This window comes from Scyliorhinus torazame, chromosome 4 (genome assembly GCF_047496885.1).
Source record: "Scyliorhinus torazame isolate Kashiwa2021f chromosome 4, sScyTor2.1, whole genome shotgun sequence".
Lineage (NCBI taxonomy): Eukaryota > Metazoa > Chordata > Chondrichthyes > Carcharhiniformes > Scyliorhinidae > Scyliorhinus > Scyliorhinus torazame.
Window position 1 is genome coordinate 114,867,383 of NC_092710.1, and position 21,047 is coordinate 114,888,429.

A 21,047-nucleotide genomic window follows, 5' to 3' on the forward strand; every position below is an offset into this window, starting at 1 on the left:
GTTACTGTGAAAAGCTCCTAGTCGCCACATTCCAGCGCCTGTTCGGGGAGGCTGTTACGGGAATTGAACCGAGCTGCTGGCCTGCCTTAGTCTGCAGCCCTGTGAGGCAGTGCTACAATGTTGCATCTGCCATCCTCCATCTTGTGGCACTGTCATAGAATTTACAGTGCAGAAGGAGGCCATTTGGCACATAGAGTCTGCCCCAACCCTTGGAAAGAGCACCCTACTTAAGCTCACGCCTTCACCCTGTCCCAGTAACCCCACCTAACCTTTTTGAACACTAGCAGGCAATTTAGCATATCCAATCCACCTAACTTGCACATCTTTGGACCGTGGAAGGAATCCAGAGCACCCGGAGGAAACCCACGCAGACACGGAGGAAGTGCAAATTGCGCACAGACAGTCACCCGAGGCCGGAATTGAACCAGAGTCCCTGAAGTTGTGAGGCAGCAGTGCTAACCACTGCCACATGCTGCGCTTGTGTTTGTTGTCTGATATTGGCAGCAGCATTACCAGCCAGGTAGTGGCTCTCGTAGGGACCCCCGTCTGCTAGAGTTAACTCTGCCCGTGAGACTGTCATTGATCCCAATTAGTCAGCAGCAGCATTGCAAAATCCTTCCTTCAGGGGATTTGTAAATGTACATATAACGTGTGAATTTGAATAACAGTTCTCCCCCCGTTTTAAAAACATTTATCCCACAACCAACATCGCTTTAAAAAAACATTTTCTGGACATAAGCACTTGCTGTTTGTGGGACTTAGCAGTGGGAAAATAGCCTATTGTGTTGCTCTGCAGTACAACTTCAAAGTATAAAATCCATCACATTACTACTCCCAGGTATGATTCTTCAGTGCTTTAGAGTTATACACAAAATGTTAACTATTTCTCCCATCACAGATGCTGCCAGACCTGAGTTTTTTTTATAACCTTTTCTGTTTTTATTTCAGATGTTCAGCATACACAGTATTTTGCTTGGATTTTAGTTCAATTCACAGCCAATTTCCTTCCAGGCATGCTAGCTTGAAGTTTTGCTCTTCTCTTGGACAGGATTTCCTTTTGTCTCTTTCACCATGTTTGCCAGCATTGTTTTACATTTCCCTCCTGCTGTTTACCAATACTCCCTTTCACGGCCATATTTCCTTCCTTCGTGACTCTGACTTAGCCCACATGGATTCCAATTGAAGTTCCATCCTTCATGTTTCAGATCCATCCAGGGCTATCTTCCTGACATGCACCATTCTTCAGACTGCTGTTCTCACTGCATCCTGAGATCCACACACACCATGTGTCGCCATATGGATGCACGACCCCTCTTTCAAGCAGCACCGACTCATCCTATTTCAAAGCTGCCCTTGTCCCCAGTTCCAATTCAATCTTTGTTTTATCCAATGCCTTAACAAGCATTCCGTGGGGACTGTTACCTCCATGACACCCTGGTCTTCTCATCCCCTTCCCACAGCAACTCCCCATGTAATTGTACAAGGTGTAATACCCGCCCCTTTACCTCCTCATTGTCTAAGGCCCCAAACACACTTCAGGCGAAGCAGCGATTAGTTTGTACTTATTTCAATTTGGTCTACTATATTTGCTTCTCACAATGTGGTCTCCTCTACACTGGGGAGACGTAATGCAAACTTGCTCCTCTATACTGGAGATACTAAATGCAGACTGTGTAATTGCTCGCGGAATACTGTCGCTCACTCAGCAAAACAGCATGACTCCTGTTGATTGCAGTCCAATTCAGCAGCTTGTTCTCGTGCTCACATTTTCGACCTTGGTCTGCTATAATGTTCCAGTGAAGCCCAACACAAATTGGAGAACCAGCACCTCATCTTCTGATTTGGCATTTACAGCCTTCTGGACTAGGCTGTGAACTCTGTCCTCCATTTTGTTTTATAATTTTTTTTCTGCACCCCCCTCCCCCACAGGCCACTTTGTAACTTGGTCTTATATTTTGCTTTCAGAGAATGCTGACCCTTGTTCTGCTATGCACACATTCTGCCATTTGACTTTTTTTTTTAAACCTTTTCTGAGTTACAAAGCCAGGGCTCAGAGTGTGGGTCAGGGGCGAACCCCTAATCCAGCTCCTCGCCTGCTCCAAAAAACTAATTCAAATTGAATCCAATTCATGGTCCCCACAAGAGAGACATACCAGATCTGAACCAAAGGCTCACTCTACAGACACTTTATCTTAGCCAAAAGGCCGAGAAGCGATCATTTGACCTTTTAGCCACGATTAGCAACTTCCTCTGCCTTTATCATTTCCTTTCTCTTGCATCCATGACATCTTTGTCAAATCTCTTCTGAGCTCCCACTTATCCCTGACCTCACTCTACGACAGTATAAAACATACAACCTCAAAACATTATCTCTGTGTCTCTCTCTCTACAAGTGCCATCATACCTGCTGAGCTTTTCCAACATTTTCTGCTTTTATTTCAAAGCCTGCTTTGGTACATACTGAAGCTGTGAAAGGTGCAATATTTTCTATCTTTTCACACTTAGTTTGTAATTTTTGCCATTATTATGGTCAAGAGTTCAAACAATAGTTTATAGCATGAATTTGCTGTATTCGTGCCACACAATATGGAACTGGAGGGTGATGAATCCTAGAGCAACTGTAAAGTTGATCAGTAGTTGAATGTCACAAAAAATTCTATTTTCTTTAAAATGAATCTAAACGAGCATCTCTTGGCTGGTATTTTCCGGTCATTGTGATTCTCTTTTCCCACTGGCAGCGGATCCTCACTAGCGGGTTTCATGGCAGCGTGGGGTGGGTACAATGGCAAATCCCATTGACAAGCAGCAGGAAGCGGCGCACCACTAAGGAACACGTGGCTGGGGAACCGGAGAATCTCTCTCCTTATTTAACTGAAAGAGAAATAAAATTTGTACAATAAAGGTCTGAATGTGAGTTTATCTGGGCTGATCTTTGCTGAAAAAAAAAAGAACTTTCTCAAACACCTTAACAAATTGCACCTCACTCAAGATGATTATACTGTGTCTCTAAGTTGCTCCTTCCAAAGAGCATCACTTCACACACCTACATTAGATTGTACCTGCCAAGCGTCTGCCCATTTCAACAGTCTGTGAACGTCCTCCTAACACCAATCTCTGGGGGACCACCGCATACTCCTCTCTGGTCAGAAAAATATCTGGTCACCTCTCTGCTTCCTATCCCTTAGCTAATTATGTACCTGTAATTGTACCTACTTCTATTTTCTGAATAAATTTGTTATGCAGTATTTTATAAAATTCCTTTGAACGTTCACGTGTTTCCATCATTTACGGCACAATTTCCATCAACCCTCTGTTACTTCATCAATAAATATTTTAAAAGTTGACCTCCCTACCAATAATCATTCTTATGGACAGACTGCATAATTCACCTTACTGGAGTTGAGCTTTGTGTGGTTTGTCCACTTGGGGAAAATCACAAGAAGCACAATGACCTACGACATTTCTGTTGAAGCCCATCCATGTGATATCCTCCCTTCTATCTAATAGGGACACTGCTCCTATTTTATAAGGACCTCTACACCCATTCCCAGAATGGGGCATTGAGCGGTGACAAAGAAGGTCAACAAAATAACTGAATCTAGTTTGGCAGAGCCAGAACAACAGAAGGTGGGGAGAGAGAACCTTTCTTGGTTGGTACTGGGATGCCAGGTGTCAAGTGAAATTTCCAATACTCCGTTGGCACAGTGGTTAGCACTGCTGCCTATGGCACTGAGGACCCGGATTCTACCCCGGTCCTGGGTCACTTGAGTTTGCACATTCTCCCCATGTCTGCATGGGTTTCACCCCCACAACCAAAGGTGTGCAGGGTAGATGGATTGGTCACGCTAAATGGCCCCTTAATTGGAAAAAAACAATTGAGTACTCCAAATTAAAAAAAAGAAATTTCCAATACTAAGATCAATAGATTTTTATATGGTGAAAATATCAAGGTATATGGAGCAATGGCGAATACATAGAATTAAGATACAATCTACTGTCTTGTTTGTGCTATATGGACTTATGGAATATAAATTTGTAATGGACACTTTACTTAAAAACAAAATGGAGTCGAGGTCAGATGACATTTTCATTCCTGTCAATGCACATAGAACACAAGACTCCTGGGCAAATCTTCACGTCTGGCCAAGTCATTAAAATACAGATAAACGTTTGACAAGTGGTCCTTCTCCAAATAATTTTTAAAAATCTTTTCCTAATACTGCTTGCAGACTTGGAAGATTAATTCAGAAAATGTATGTGAAAAATCCCAATTCTATCACGATTATATGCGAATGAGTGTAATATGGATCCAATTGTTTGACATTGGTCTAGTTGTCAGAAACTATTTGTGAAGACAGAAACACTGATATGACAGAAACTAGGTTTTTGGTAAGAACAGTTCATCAGGCACATTTTTGGAGCAGCAAAGGAAAAAGACCAAGACCAGTGAAGGAGCAAGACCCTGATTAAGAACAAGCAATTGGCAGAGAATTCAGTTGGCCTTTGCCCCTCTATTTGAGGAATTGAACCAGGGTTTCACCACACGGCTTTGACTGCACCCTGATCAGAGTGGATCCCATAGAATACCGACAGAGCAGGAGACCTTTCGGCCCTTCGTGTCTACACTGACCCTCTGAAAGAGCACCCTACCTAGGCCCAACCTGTAACCCCACCTAACCTACACATCTTTGGACACTAAGGGGCAATTTAGTTTGGCCAATCCACCTAACCTGCCAATCTTTGGTCTGTGGACGAGGTGATGAATATAGGATTTTAGATATATTCGATTATAAAGTATTTGGTGAAGGGTTTAAAAGCTAGGGTTAGAACGTGTTTCATGACTGCAGTCATGCTTTTCAAAGAATCATAGGTTGAAAGACAACAAACTTTTTGGGAGCCTGAGGTGCAATTAACTATTGTAAAAGGTTGGGATAATACAATTTTGTTTTGATTAAGGAGATTCCCTGGGGAGTTAATTAGTTTTCAGTTTGGTGAGATGATGTCATTGCTGGATGGAGCTACGGTATCAGGCATTTTGAGAAAGCATTTTCAGTTGCGCTCTGATCTGGCTAAGCTTTGTGCACAGCGAAACAGTTCTGCTCTCACTGTAGGTTAAAGAGATTAACTGTATTTTAAGCAGTGCAGACTTGTCGGAGGACAAGGGTGAGCTGAAGCAAATCAGTTGAAACAGCTTTGGAAGACATCTAGCCAGCGTTTCTGTACGAGTTCGGACTGGAGTCAGATCTGTGCTGTAAAACAGTGTCACGAGATCTCCTTCTCAAAGAATATCTCCGTATAGCAAATATTCTTCTCTGCCATTGGTGTTTAGGATGGATTGAGGTGGAATGGTTTATTTTCTTGTTGTTTAAGTGGGAATAAAGATAGGAATTATGGGTACTGTGTTCTCTGTATTGAGTAGTATTGTTTAAGGAGTAATTGTAAGTTATTTTCTGGTGTGATGTTAAAGATATTTTAATAGTGTGTTAATAATAAAGTTTGTTTTAAAATACCATATCCTTTTTTTTCGTGCAATCATTCCTGGATCATCCTTTTCTTGCAGTCTTACAAAATTAAAATATAATATTGGGGTTTCGGTCCTGTATCCTAGCCACTAATTAATTAATCTTTATTAGTGTCACAAGTAGGCCTACATTAACAATGCATTGAAGTTACTTGAAAAGCCCCTAGTCGCCACACTCCAGCGCCTGTTCGGGTACACAGAGGGAGAATTCAGAATGTTGAAATTACCTAACAAGCACGTCTTTCGGGTCTTGTGGGAGGAAACCTGAGCACCCGGTGGAAACCCACAAAGACACAGGGAGAATGTGCAGATTCTGCACAGACAGTGACCCAAGTCGGGAATTGAACCTGGGACCCCAGGCGCTCTGAAGCCACCCATCTAGAGCTCTTTCCTCAAATGGAGCTCTTGCATCACTCCAGGTAGCTGTGCCCTCTCACACCTATTGTGCTTGATTTTGTCCTGCAGAGAATGTAGGTGGGGTCCTGCCAGTTCAAATGGGTGAGGATTGGCATGCATTGGAGTGGGGCTGTGAGAAGCAGAGTAGAGATTAGGGGAGCATCATGGGGATTGGGGAGGGGGAGAAAGAGAGCCTTGAGAGAAGTGGGAACCCGTGAGGTGGCTGGGAGAGAGATCACCTTGGAGGTGCAAGAGGTGGGATACAGTAAGAGACTGCAGGCCGCACACCTACCCTGGCCACACGAAGGATGTCTTTATATTTTTTGGGGGACTGCTACTTTGTCCTCTTGTGGAGGAAACTGGCCCTTACTAAAGCAGCCTCAGCCTCCCATTCTCTGGAGTGCAGGTACAGGAGGTCCCGCCTCTGCTGGACTCCATCCAGTCGCCTGGTCAGGGCTCCCTCGGAGGACTGTGGAGCTAGTTTTGTGGCTGCCCTCCCCTCTAATGGAACTGGTGCTGGGAGGCGTTTATACGGAGCTCCCCACTGATTGCAGTGATAATGTTTCCCTGAAGTGAATAAATAAGCAGGAGGCTACCAAGAGCATGGCATGATTCACATGAGGAAAAATACATTTGCTTGAGGGTCAAAATTCTATGAAATTTCCTGCCAACGCCGCAGCGGGATTGCACCATTTTTCTCATTGGAACTGACACTTTGCCATTTTTTGGTAAGATTCCTCCCACCAATTGAGAAGTACTTAAGACAAAGACCAAAATAATTGGGGGGAAATGCTGATTTTAAGGGAATGAGTGAGATTCAGGAAAGAATTGACAGAATTACAAGGGGGGTAGTAGGGGGTTATTTAAAATGGTGACCAAAAGAGTCTAGGAGACATAAACACGCCAGGAAGTCACTGCATAAATGAATAAAGAACAAAACTGAAACTAAAGAGAAAGGCATTTACTGAGCACAATTAACAAAGAACAAAATGACAAAGAGAGGATATAAAGTTTAGGAAAGTTTAAAAAATAAGAAAGCAAAGTGAAACCATGAAATTAAATCAAATAATTTAAAACTAGTATTCTACAAGCATATAACAAAAAAATCTGGATAGAGATAGGAGAAACAATCTCTCAACACCCATCCTGTCAAACCTTTCTCAGAATCGTGTATGTTTTAATCAGATCGTCTCTCAATTTTCTAACCTCCATTGGGTATCAGCCCACCCTTTTTTCATAAGATTAGGCTTTCATCCCTGGAATCAGCCTCATGAACCTTCTGTGAACTACTTCGAATTCAAGTCCCTCTTTAGTAATGAGACCAAACCTATACGCATTACCCTAGGTTGGGTCTCACCAGCGCCCTGTACATTTGTAGCAAGACTTGCCTGCTTTTATACTCCATTCCCCCATACAATATTCCAACATTCCACTGGCCTTCCTAATTACTTGCTGTACCTGCATGTTAACGTTTCGTGATTTATGTCCAATGACACCAAGACCCTTCTGTACTTCAGCATTCTGCAATATATCTCCACTTAAATGTTATGCTTTTTAATTCTTCCTGTCACCTCACATTTTCCCACATCATATTCCATCTGCCTAATTTTTGCCCACTCTCTTAACCTATCTACATCCCTTTGCAGACTGTCTTCCTTATAACTCGCTTTCCTACCTATCCTTGGTAGCAAATGTGACACCAATACACTCAAGTCACTTCATCCAAGTGATTAACATAGATTGTAAACAGTTGAGGCCTCAGCACTGATGACTAGTATTCCACTAGCTGGTTTGCAAACTCAAATTTATCTCGACACGGTTTCCTGTTAGTTCGCCGATCTTCCATCCATGCTCGTACATTGCCCGCAATATCACAAGCTCTTAGGGGCACCTCATCAACCGCCTTTTGAAAATTCATATACACTATATCAACTTTATCCACTCTGCTTGTTACATCCTTAAATTCTAATGATTGTCCAACACAATTTCTCTTTCATAAAACCATGTTGGCTTTGCCTGATTGTGTTATGATTTTCCACATGTCCTGCCACTACTTCCTTAATAATGGATTCTAGCGTTTTCCCAATGATAGGGGACGTGGTGCCGCAGTGATATTGTCACTGAACTAGTAATCCAGAAACCCAGCGTAATTCTCTGGGACCCCAGTTAGAATCCTAGTGGAATTTGAATTCAAGAAAAGAAATCAGGAATTAAAAGTCGAATGATGACCATGAAACCAGTCTCAAGTGTTGTAAAAACCCATCTGATTCACTAATGTCCTTTAATGGACTCTTAAATGCCCTCTGAAAGGGCCTAGTCCAAGGACAATTTGGATTGGGTAATAAATGTTGGCATACCCAGCGACATTCACACCTCATGAATGAAAAAAGTACAGTTAACTGGTGTATAGTTTCCTGCTTTCTGCTTTCTTGAATAGAGGTGTTATCTCCCAATCCACTGGGACCTTTCCAGAATGTTGGGAATTTGAGGGTTTCTGGGGAGGAATAAATACAAGGTAGTCACAGGAGAAAATTTGTTCCAGAGTGATAAGGATGTGGAACCCACTACAATAAGCAGTAGTGGAGGCAACTAGCATTTAAGATGCATGTAAAAAGGATAAGCTAGATAAAGCAAAGAAGGTTATACTGATGGTGACATTTAAAATGTAGATAAGGAACTCAGGGAGACTGAGGTTCTTGAGCAGATTGTCATAGGGTGTGAGAAGACATTGGAGGTGTTGGCGGGCTTAAAAGTGGACAAATTTCCTGTTCTGGATAAATTGTGGGAGGCAAGGGAGGAGATTGCTAAAGGCTCTGACCCAAATTTTTAATTCCTTTCTGGCCACGGGGAATGTGCCAGAGGACTGGACAACAGCTAATATGGTCCCATAATTTGAGAAAAGTCAGTGAGATAAGCCAGGGAACTACAGGATGGCCAAATGGGTAGAAAAGTGGACGATGGAATTTAACTCTGAAAAGTGTGAGGTGATGCACTTTGGAGTAATGTGACAAGGAAGTATTCAATGAATGGCTTGACTCTGGGAAGTTACGAGGAACAAAGAGACCGTGGCATGTTTGTCCGTAGATCTCTGAAGGCAGAAGGGCAGGTTAATAGGGTGGTGAAAAAAGCAAATGGGACACTTGCCTTTATCAATCGAAGCATAGATTATAAAAGCAAGTAGGCCATGTTGGAGTTGTATAGAACTTTGATGAGGCCACAGCTGGAGTACTGTGCAACTCTATTCGCCACTTTATAGGAAGGATGTGATTACACTGGAGGGTGTGCAGAGGCGATTCACCAGGTTGTTACCGGTGATGGAACATTTAAGTTATGAAGAGAGATTGGATAGGCTTGGGTTGTTTTCGCTGGAGCAAAGAAGACTGAGGGGTGACCTGATCGAGGTGTACAAGAATATGAGGGGCATGGATAGGTGGATAGGGAGCAGCTGTTACCCTTAGTTGAAGGGTCAGTCACGAGGGGACACAAGTTCAAGGTAAGGGTCAGGAGGTTGGGGGGGGGGGGAATGTGAGGGAAAACTCTTTTACCCGGAGGGTGGTGATGGTCTAGAATGCACTGCCTGGAAGGGTGGGAGGCGCGGGTTGCCTCACATCCTTTAAAAAGTACCTGGATGAGCACTTGTCACCTCACATCATAACATTCAAGGCTATGGGACAAGTGCTGGCAAATGGGATTAGGTAGGCAGGTCAGGTGTCTTTCATGCATTGGCGCAGCCTCGATGGGCTGAAGGGCCTCTTCTGCATTATATTTTCTGTGACACAATGTCAGGTGATAGGAGGCTTTAATGGAAATAAAACAGTTTCTGTGCTGTAAGCACTTTGTACTATAACAAAGGATTGATAACCCGATCCATCTAGAAAAACAAGAAAGTAGTAAATTCACTATAAATCATATTAAATAAAAAGTGCAGTAAAATAATGGTGCAATAGCTGCAATGTTGTAAGAGCTGCATTAAGGAAATGTGGCGCGGTATAGTCTCCCTCCTTGTAAACAAAAAATATTGCAGACTATAATTAAGCCAATATGGCATATTCCCAGAACAGCTTAAATGCATACAATAGAGTAAACAAGTTCAACAGCAAACCTGGAGCATAAGATGACAGGTAAGGACTACAACACCATTCACTCCTCCACCTGCTCAACAATACAATGCAAAATAAAAACTGAAAATTCTGGAGATACTGAACAAGTGAAGCAGCATCTGGAGTTAACCTTTTAGCTTACGACCTTTCATCAGAATTGGAAAAGTTAGAAATGCAATAGGTTTTAAGTCAGTGAAATGGGGGAAGAATGGAAATGGAAAAAAACAAAACGTTTGGGCGCGGGGTGGAATATGGGAGACATTAAATGAAAGAAGAATTGGGGCAAGAAAGCAAAATAGGAGGAAAAACAAGAATAAAGCTGATGCATGCAAAGAGAAGGAAATAAAATGGGGGAAATAGAGATTACTGAGTGAAATTGTTCAACTTAAATGTTGGTCCAGAAGGCTGTAAAGTGCTCAATTGAAAGAGAAGGTGCTGTTCCTCAAGCTTGCTTTGAGCCTCATGGAAACATTGCATTAGGTCAAGAACAAGATTTCAGCTTGAGCAAAATGGAGAATTAAAAAGGCGGCTACTGGAAGCTTGGGGACATGCTTGTTGACTAAACAAGACAGTAAAGTGGTCACCTAAACAGTGGGTAAGCATGGCAGATAAGAACATTAGTGAACTGGATGGGTTTTTACGACTCGGCAACGGTTTCATGGTCATCATCAGACTTTGAATTCCATATTTTTATTGAATTTAAATGACAATCTGCCATGGTGGGATTCGAACCTGGGACCCCAGAGCATTACCCTGGGTCTCTGGGTTATATAGTCCAGTGACAATACCACCACACCATTGCCTCCCCTTGGTTGGTGGGGAATCCTTGGTTGAGGAAAAAGAAAGATACATACAGAAGTACTGGTATGGGAGGTTGCACCATCAGAACAGATGCGGGAGAAATTGTAAGAATGGAATTAAATCCTTACAGAGCGCAGGGTGTGAGGAAGTGTAGCCACAGTCGCTGTGGGAATTAGTGCTTTTATGATTAATATTTGTTGATAGCATATCCCCAGAAATGGAGACAGAGAAGTAGAGGATGAGAAGGAAAGGGTTGGAGATGGACCATGTGAAGATGAGAGAAGGGTGAAAATGGGAAGCAAAGCTGAAGAATGTTTTGAATTTCAGGCGAGCGTAGGGAAAGGCACTGATGCAGTCACCAATGTACTAGACCGGAGGAAGTGCTCCACATACTCCACAAAAATGGGCTCATGCGGGAATCCATAGCAACCCCTTTTATTTTGAGAAAATGAGATGAATTAAAAGAGAAGTTGTTCAATGAGAACAAGTTCAGCAGTTGGGAGGAGGGTGGCAATTGATAGAATCTAGTTGAACCTTTGGTGAAGGAAAAAGTGGAGAACCATTCTGGTAGGGGATAGAGGTGGAGGGGGTTTGGATGTATCTGGTGATGGAGATGGTTAGGGCCAGGAAGTTGGAAACTGTATAAATGACAGCTGGCATTAGAAGAGTCACGGGTGTCCAGTAGGGAGAAACTGAACAAGGAGAGTAAAGATTAGAGTCAAGATAGGAAGAAATCAGTCCAGTGGGGAGGAACAGGCTGAAGTGAAAGGTCTACCAGGGCAGTCCTTTTCTGGATCTTGGGAAGGAGGTAGTGTCAGGTGGATGTACCTTTAACAAATGGGTGTTTATCAAATGATCTGCAGTGATGTCAGTGTGTGGATGGAGCTGGGCTGTGTCTTTTATTTCTGTTTTCAGCTATAAAGCTTCTTTGTGGCTCTGTTTTTGTTTTTTTCAGAGTTAGAGAGCTGTATTTAAAGCAAGCAGATGTGTAATGATCTCTCTCACTACAAGCTAAAGAATGTCTTCAGCTCACTTGATGATTTCAAAGTAATACTTGTTTCTGTAGAGAATTTAAACCTGCTGGCTTTGTAAAAAGAGTTTAACTTATGGATGTTGCTAGGAAAGGTATTAAGATCTCTGTTGGAGAGTGGACCCTTGTGCTCCCCATAACCAAAATCTATTAAAGTCGTAGGTCAGGTGAACTCCATGATATACTTTGGAGTTTTCTAAACCCTGGCCCATAATAGTAGAAGCTGGCTATTCAGGCTTGGGGGACTATGAGGGGGAAAATTGTAGAAGAAAGATCTTTGGAGGAGATGAAATCAGTGATAATCCTGTGAATACAGTGATTATCCCAGTGATAATGGGGCCATGTTCCAGGGGGAAGTAGGAGGAAGTGTTGAGAGTTGGCAGATTAGCCATTGCCAGATAGAGGTCAGCACACCAAACAACAATAGCACCACTCGTCAGCAGGTTTGAAAACCGTGTTCACGTTGGAACGGAGAGAACTGTGTGCAGCAAAAGGGAGATAGGTGACAGTGCGTGAGAGGAGCAGACAAATTTGGACAGCCAGTCATGTTGGCAGTGCTCAATGAAAAGATCAAGATAATTTTTTGTTTCTTCACTTGACCCATTACTATTCTCTTTGCCGCTCCCCAAAGTCTCATCATTTAATGCTTCCACCCTATCACAGTTCTCTTGATCTTTTTCCACCCTCCCCAATTTATCAACTACAACTATTACACGTCTAGCCTTTCCCAGTTCTCATGAATGGCACAACCTGAAACGTTAATAGTTTCTCTCTCTCTCCACAGAAGCTGGCTGACATGTTGAGTAGTTCCTGTATTGGGCGACACGGTAGCACAATGGTTAGCACTCTTGCTTCACAGCACCATGAACCGGGTTCAATTCCTGGCTTGGGTCAATTTCTGTGCGGAGTCTGCATAATCTCCCCATATCTGCTTGGGTTTCCTCCGGGTGCTCCGGTTTACTCCCTTAGGTCCCGAAAGACATGCTTTGTTAGGTGAATTAGACATTCTGAATTCACCCTGTGTGTACCCGAACAGGCGCGGAGTGTGGAGACCAGGGGATTTTCACAGTAACTTCATTGCAGTGTAAATGCAAGCCTACTCTGACATTAATAAAGATTATTATTTTCAGTTTTTATTTCAGATTTCCAGCATCCAGTGTCATGTGAGAGTACCTTTAAGAACTGGGTGTTTATTACTGTAGTGATGTCAGAGTGTGGGTGGAGCGGGGCTGTCTGTCTGCTTTTGCTTTGGGCTGTCTGCTACAGGGTGTGTTTTGAAAGCTGGATACCTGCAGTCACAGCAAGAATGTATATTAGTCTCTCTCTCTCTGCAATCTAAAGACCATCTCCAGATCCTTTGGTGATTTAAAAATAATACCTGTTTCTGTGGAGAAGTTAAACTTGATGTCTTTCTGTAAAAAAAAATTCTTATGGATGTTGCAAGGAAAGATTAAGAGTTACTTAGAGAGTACTGTATTCTTTGGGGGATTTATTGGTGTTGATAGTTGTTAAGGTGTTTACTGTGGGTTTATAAAGTGTTAACTGGTTTCATAAATAAACATTGTTTTAATTTAAAAGTACTTTAAAGCTCTGTTGTAGCACACCTGTAAAGTAGGCCCGTGCGTTCCCCATAACTACAATCTATTAAAAGTTGTGGGTCAGGTGAACTCCATGATACACTTTGGGGTTCTCTCAACCCTGGCCCATAACAACAGTATTATGCTTCCAGATTACATTGCAAAATAAGTGCAGGGTTGTCAAATCAAAAGAGTTAGGAGATGATATGAACTATGAAAAAGGGAAGTTGATTAAAGCTGATCTCAGGAAACCACTACTTCCATCAGATCATTGCCAAACAAAATCAGAACCATACAATATCCTCTCAGACAGAATAATACATAGACCCACCATTAAATGGTTTCAAGAAGGAGCTAGATGTATTTCTGATAAAAGGGCAGAATGGTGGCATAGTGGTTAGCACTGCTGCATCAAGGCAGCAAGGTTCCAGGTTCAATCCCGGCTCTGGGTCACTGTCCATGTGGAGTTTGCCCAATCTCCCCGTGTTTGCGTGGTTTTCGCCCCCACAACCCAAAGATGTGCAGGGTAGGTGGATTGGCCACGTTAAATTGCCCCTTAATTGGAAAAAATGAATTGGGCAGTCTAAATTTATAACACAAAAAAAATATATATTTCTGATTAAAAAATGGGCTAAAGGGATATGAGGAACAGCTGGGGAGGTGGATTTGAGACCAGGAAGAGATCTGATTGAATGTCGGAGCAGGCTCGAAGGTCTGAATTGCATACTGCTGCTCCTAATTCCTATATCAGTCTAACAAATCAATGATTAAAACATGAGGCTATAGACAAAGCTCAGCAGTCCCAGATTCATTCGAAAAAGGCTGGTGTATAACCAGATAACAAGGAGGCGGCTTGATCGACATCCTCAAACATAGTGGAATTTAGCACACAATGCAGGAGACAAGGCTGAAGTGTATACAAGTGTCCAGCTAAAACGCCAAATTGATAATTCCATTCTGCCTCCAGTGGTCCACGCCATCACAATTAGCCGTTTCAGGCAATTTGGTTCATGCCAAATAGTATTAGGTACCTCCCAAGTTCGCTGGACACAGCAAAGGCTCTACTCCTTGCCGGTGTCCTGGCTGTTATGCTGAAGATCTGTGCGCTAGATTTAGCTGTGCTCCTAGCCAACCTGTCACCTAGGAGGCCAGCAAAACTGAAGCCAATCAGGATCAAACAGAATCGGTGGTTATAGTCATTTCCACCACAAAGGAAGATCTTTGTAGGAGATCAATCATCACAACCCCAGGACATCGTCGCTGGAGTTCTTCAGGGCTGCACCCTGACTCCCACTGCTTCATTTATGACCTGCCATCCATCATAAGGGTGGGGATGATTATAGTGTGCAATTCCATGCACAAACTCTGAAAATGAAACCATTTATGTCAATCCACAGCTGGATCTGGATAATATGCAGACTTAGAAGACAAGTGGCAAGCAACAGATGAATGCCAAATAATGACCATTCTGAACAAGAGAAGGCCCAGGCATCTTCTCTTGATCTTCGATAAGGCCACCATCAATATCTTAAAGATCACCACAGCACAGGTGATTAGCTGGACCAGCACAGTGACTCTTTGGCTACAGGGACATGGCAGAAGCTGGCTCCTCTGTCATGAGTTGGTCACCTTCTGACCCTTCATAGCCTTAGGGTCAAAACAGGAATGTGATGGAATATTTGCCCATTTGTCTGGGTACAGACAGAACAGCATTTAAAAAGTTAGCAACATTTAAGACAGAGCAGTTCACTTGATCAGTGATCTGCTACTGGGCTGAATATCCATTCCCACCATGCTGGTGCTCCATGGCTGCAGTCTGTACAATCTACAGGATGTAATTAAACAACTCATTACCACCTACCATTATTATATTCAACACTTAAAAAGAATGGGAGTTCACCTCACGATTCACTGCCTCAAGATTCATTCACAGGAATCCTGACTGGAATTATTTTTGCCATTCCTTCGTCATTGCTGGATTAATATCCTGGAATTCCATTCCTAATACAATCTTGAGCCGCACCAACCAAGAGCTGCAGTGGTTCAAAGACAAGGCCCACCACCACCTCTTTGAGCAACTAGGAATCGTTTGTGTTTTATTGCTTGGCCATTATTGTTCATATTCTGAGAGCAAATATAAAGATAATTGACAAAACCTCGAGTCATGAGGACCTAGAATTTATGACATTAACTCTTATGTTGTTCCAACACAAGTCCACCTAAAAGGTTTATTTAATCCATGTGCACTGGAGAGATCCAACCTTGCCAATTCTGTCAAACTCATGAGAGAACAATTAATTACATCAGAACTGATTAAAAATGAACTGGACTGGCAATTTATTATTGACAGGCTGTTATGGGCCAGGGTTTAGAGAACCCCAAAGGGTATCATGGGAGTTCACCTGACCCACAACTTTTAATAGATTCTTTGTTCTTTGTATGGGAAGCGCACAGCTCACTCTACAGGTATGGTACAGCAGAACATGGACCAGTGGTTTTTAAAACAAAACAATGTTTATTCTATGAACTCAAGTTAACCTTTTAAAACAAAGTGAATATCTTAGCAACCATTAATTCAAATACACCCCCAAAGAATACAGCACTAAATAACGTGTATGCTGCCTTTTTTACCATCCAAAAGACTTAACAAACCTTCAAACAGGAGCACATTAGATTTATATTCAATACGGAGACCTTTTTACAATTCTGAGTTCTCCCAAATGATCCATAGATAGTCTTTGGATGTCAACAGCAGTGCAGCTCACAGACACACCCAAGCTTTTCTTAAACTGAAACTCAAAAAGCAGAAGTGGAGCTCAGCTCCACGCACACTCTGACATCACTCCAGTAACATGAGCAGCTCCATTTCTTAAAGGTACATTTCTTAAACACCCATTTCTTAAAGGGTACTCTCACATGACACGGGCATCCATTCAGTCAGCCACAATGCAGCGAGTCTTTATGTATTATAACACAAGTGCTGGTGCTGTCAAATTGAACAATTTTGGCTTTATTAGAATGTTTTATTGAGAAATATATTGCAACGGAGCTAAAAGCATCAGTGCCAGCATTTCCCCGATAACCGTGGCCAACAATTCAGCAGCAGGTCAGTGGTTTTAATTGATCCAACTGATTATGTGCAGTTGGCTCAGAGCAAGCTATTAAATGCCAGCATTCAGAATAAGTGCGCGCAGCCAGGTCAGTCCAGCTGGCAGTAGGTGCCAACTGGCCTCTACAATCAACAGTCAAAAACAGTGAGATCTGATGTTTGCTGTTCACATCCATCAACATCACTCCAAAGTGGATGTGCAAAAACCAGCCATGCCCAAAAACAATGGTTTAGACTGGCAAGGGACCATGTCTTTATTGGCCTGCACTTTGATGAAAGTTGTAATAAACACTCCCAACTGTTAAAAAGACCAATTTACCACAAAGATTAACAGGATACAAGTAGGCCCCGTCATTCTGCATTTAAACAAAGTACACACAAATCCAGAGCAAAAAGCATTGTGCAAGTTGTCCCCTCATGAATAATGCTGCATACATCAACAGAATAGTTAAGGGATCATCAAGCATCCTAGAAAAGCAACAAGAGATCTGATCTGTCCAATAAACAAGGGGACCACACCTGGAGCGCTGTGTACAGTTTAAGTTTCTATATTAAACGAAGGATATACTTGCATTGAAAGTAGTACAACAAAGGTGGTCTAGATTGGTTCCTGGGATGAAACACAAGTTAATTGGGCCTATTCTCTAGGTTTAGAAGAATGAGAGGTTATCTAATTGAAACATGAAAGAATCTAGAACATGGGGGCACAAACCCAGGATAAGTTCATCATTTAGAACTGAGTTGAGGGAAAAATTCTTCAATCGGGATTGTGAACCTTTGTAATTATCTGCCCCAGAGGGTTGTAAATATCTCCATCGTCGAGTATACTGAAGTCTGAGTTGGACAGAACTTCCGGTTGCGGCTATGCCTAGGTAGGTCCAGTGTGGGAAGGTGACAGCAAGGTCCTCCCGACATTATATGGATTGGACCAGGAGTGGAGCGGTGAAAAAAGTGATCTTGGAGCAGCGAAAAGTGAGAGGGAGAAAAAACAAGATGGCGGCAGGTGGAGACCAAGCAGCATGGGCGCAGTGGTCGCAGGAGCAGCAGGGGTTTCTTAAACACTGCTTTGAGGAGCTGAAATCCGAAATGCTGGCGCCAATGAAGGCGGCGATCGAGAAGCTAGTGGAGACCCAGAAGGCCCAAGGGGCTGCGATCCGGGAGGTGCGGCAAAAAGCCTCAGAGAACGAGGACAAGATCTTGGGTCTGACGGTGAAGGTGGAGGCGCACGAGGCGCTGCACAAGAGGTGGGAGGAAAGATTTGAGGACCTGGAGAATAGGTTGAGGAGGAAGAATCTTCGGATTCTGGGGCTTCCTGAAGGAGTGGAGGGGCCCGATGCTGGGGCATATGTGAGCACGATGCTCAATTCGCTGATGGGCGCGGGAGCCTTCCCGAGGCCCCTGGAGCTAGATGGGGCTCACCGGGTCCTAGCAAGGAGACCCAAGGCCAATGAGCAGCCAAGGGCTGTAGTGGTGAGGTTTCACCGCTTTATGGACAGAGAGTTTGTCCTGAGATGGGCCAAGAAAGAGCGGAGGAGAGATGGGCGGTGCTGGAGAGGAACGCACACTGACTGCCAGGGAGGGGGAGGGGGAATCTCACACTGGGGGGGGGGGTCGATGAATGGCGGGAGGGGCCGGGGTCAGCAGGAGTCAGCTGACTTACGGGAGTGTTATGGGGGGAGCAAAAGGGCTAGATCTGGATCTAGCGGGGAGGGGGGGGTGGAGAGGGGGGTATAGGGTTGCTGCTGCATTGGCCAAAGGGGAGCTGGAAGTAGGAGAGGTGGTCGGGGCGGGGGTCCGCCGTCCTGGGGACTGGAGGGTGCGGGAGGCGCAGGCACGTGGTTGGCCTAGAAAAGGAGATGGCTAGTCGGGGGGGTGGGGAGAGCAGCCCCCCAATCCAGCTGATAACTTGAAATGTGAGGGGCCTGAACGGGCCAGTCAAGAGGGCCCGGGTGTTCGCGCACTTAAAGGGACTGAAGGCAGATGTGGTTAGGCTCCAGGAGACACATTTGAAGGTGGCAGAGAAAGGGATGGGTAGGGCAGGTATTCCATTCAGGGAAAGATGCGAAGAACAGAGGGGTTGCAATACTGGTGGGGAAGCGGGTGTCGTTTGAGGCAATGAATATTGTAGTGGATAATGGAGGTCGATATGTGATGGTGAGCGGTAGGTTGCAGGGGGTGCGGGTGGTATAAGCTCCGAACTGGGATGATGCCAGATTTATGAAACGCATGCTGGGTCGGATTCCGGACCTGGAGGTAGGAAGCTTGATAATGCGGGGGGGGGACCTGGAGGTAGGAAGCTTGATAATGCGGGGGGGGGGGGGGGGGGGGGGGGAAGAGATTTCACTTAAGGGGTTTATGGACCAGGTGGGGGGAGTGGATCCATGGAGGTTTGTCAGGCCCCTGGCCAGGGAATTTTCATTCTTTTCCCACGTCCATAGACTACTCCCGGATAGATTTTTTTATTTTGAGTAGGGCGCTAATCCCGAAAGTGGAGGGAACGGAGTATTCGGCCATAGCCATCTCAGACCACGCCCCGCACTGGGTGGTACTGGAGTTAGGAGAGAGGGACCAGCGCCATTATGGCGTCTGGATGTGGGATTATTGGCGGATGAGGTGGTGTGCGGGCGGGTGTGAGGGTGCATTGAAAGATATTTGGAGGACAATGACAACGGGGAGGTGCAGGTGGGGGTAGTCTGGGAGGCGCTGAAGGCGGTGGTCAAGGGAGAGTTAATCTCCATCAGGGCCCACAGGGAGAAGAGAGAGGACGAGGTTTTTGGGGGAGATCTTAAGGGTGGACAGGAGATATGCAGAGGCCCCCCGAGGAGGGACTACTTAGGGAGCGGCGGAACCTCCAGACGGAGTTCGACCTGTTCACCACAGGGAAAGCAGAGGCACCGTGGAGGAAAGCGCAGGGGGCGGCATATGAGTATGGGGAGAAGGCGAGTCGGATGCTGGCACATCAGCTTCGTAAGAGGGAGGCAGCAAGGGAGGTAGGTGGAGTTAGGGATAGCGGGGGGAATACGGTGCGGAATGAGGTGAGAATAAACGAGGTATTTAGGGACTTCTATGGGGATCTGTACAGATCTGAGCCCCCAGTGGGGGAAGAGGGTATGCGACGATTTTTGGATCAGCTGAGGTTCCCGAGGGTGGAGGAGGAGGAGGTGGCTGGTTTGGGGGCACCAATTGGGCTGGAGGAGCTGGTTAAAGGATTGGGGAACATGCAGGCGGGGAAGGCCCCGGGGCCAGATGGGTTCCCGGTCGAGTTTTACAGGAAATAAGTGGACCTGCTAGGCCCGTTGCTAGTGAGGACTTTCAATAAGGCAAGGGAGGGGGGGGGGACCTTTCCTAAAGCGGGACAAGGACCCACTGCAATGTGGGTCATATAGACCGATCTCGCTCCTCAATGTGGATGCTAAGTTGCTGGCAAAAGTGTTTGCTACGAGAATTCAGGACTGTGTCCCGGGGGTGATTCATGAGGACCAGACGGGATTTGTAAAGGGCAGGCAACTAAACACCAATGTGTGGAGGCTCCTCAATGTGATTATGATGCCCTCGGTGGAGGGAGAAGCGGAGGTAGTGGCAGCTATGGATGCGGAGACCGGGTGGAGTATCTTTGGGAAGTGCAGCGGAGGTTTGGGTTCGGGGAGGGGTTCATCAGCTGGGTCAGATTGCTATATAGAGCCCCGATGGAGAGTGTGGCTACGAATCGGCAGAGGTCGGAGTACTTTCGGCTGTACCGAGAGACGAGGCAGGGGTGCCCACTGTCCCCCTTGCTGTTTGCATTGGCAATTGAGCCTCTGGCCATGGCACTAAGTGAGTCCAGGAAATGGAGGGGACTGGTCCGAGGGGGAGAGGAACATCGGGTGTCGCTGTATGCGGACGACCTGTTGCTGTATGTGGCAGATCCAGTGGAGGGGATGGCGGAAGTCATGCGGATCTTAAGGGAGTTTGGGGACTTCTCGGGGTATAAGCTCAATGTAGGGAAAAGTGAGCTCTTTGTGGTGCATCCAGGGGACCAGGGAAAGGAGATAGACGATCTGACGTTAAAGAGGGTGGAAAGGAGCTTCCAGTACTTAGGGATCCAGGTGGCTGGGAGTTGGGGGGCCCTGCACAAACTCAATTTGACGCGGTTGGTGGAGCAGATGGAGGAGAATTTCAAGATGGGATGTGCTGCCACTCTCGCTAGCGGGCAGGGTGCAGTCGGTTAAAATGATGGTCCTCCCGAGGTTTCTCTTTGTGTTCCAGTGCCTTCCCATTATGATTCCCAAGGCCTTTTTCAAACGGGTAGGTAGGAGCATCATGGGTTTTGTGTGGGCAAATAAGACCCCGAGGGTAAAGAGGGTGTTTCTGGAGCGTAGTAGGGACAGGGAGGGCTGGCTCTGCCGAATTTGTGCGACTATTATTGGGCTGCCAGTGTGGCGGTGATCCGTAAGTGGGTAATGGAGGGAGATGGGGCGGCGTGGAAGAGGTTGGAGATGGCGACGGCACCGCTGCTGCTCTCGCCGACAAGGTA

General features: G+C 45.0%; 1 protein-coding gene across 3 annotated transcripts in view; it reads right to left on the bottom strand.

The window, feature by feature from the left end:
• The window catches only part of ero1b (endoplasmic reticulum oxidoreductase 1 beta), a 140,999-nt gene that overhangs the window by 110,261 nt on the left and 9,691 nt on the right, over positions 1 to 21,047 (bottom strand). The window lies entirely within an intron of this gene.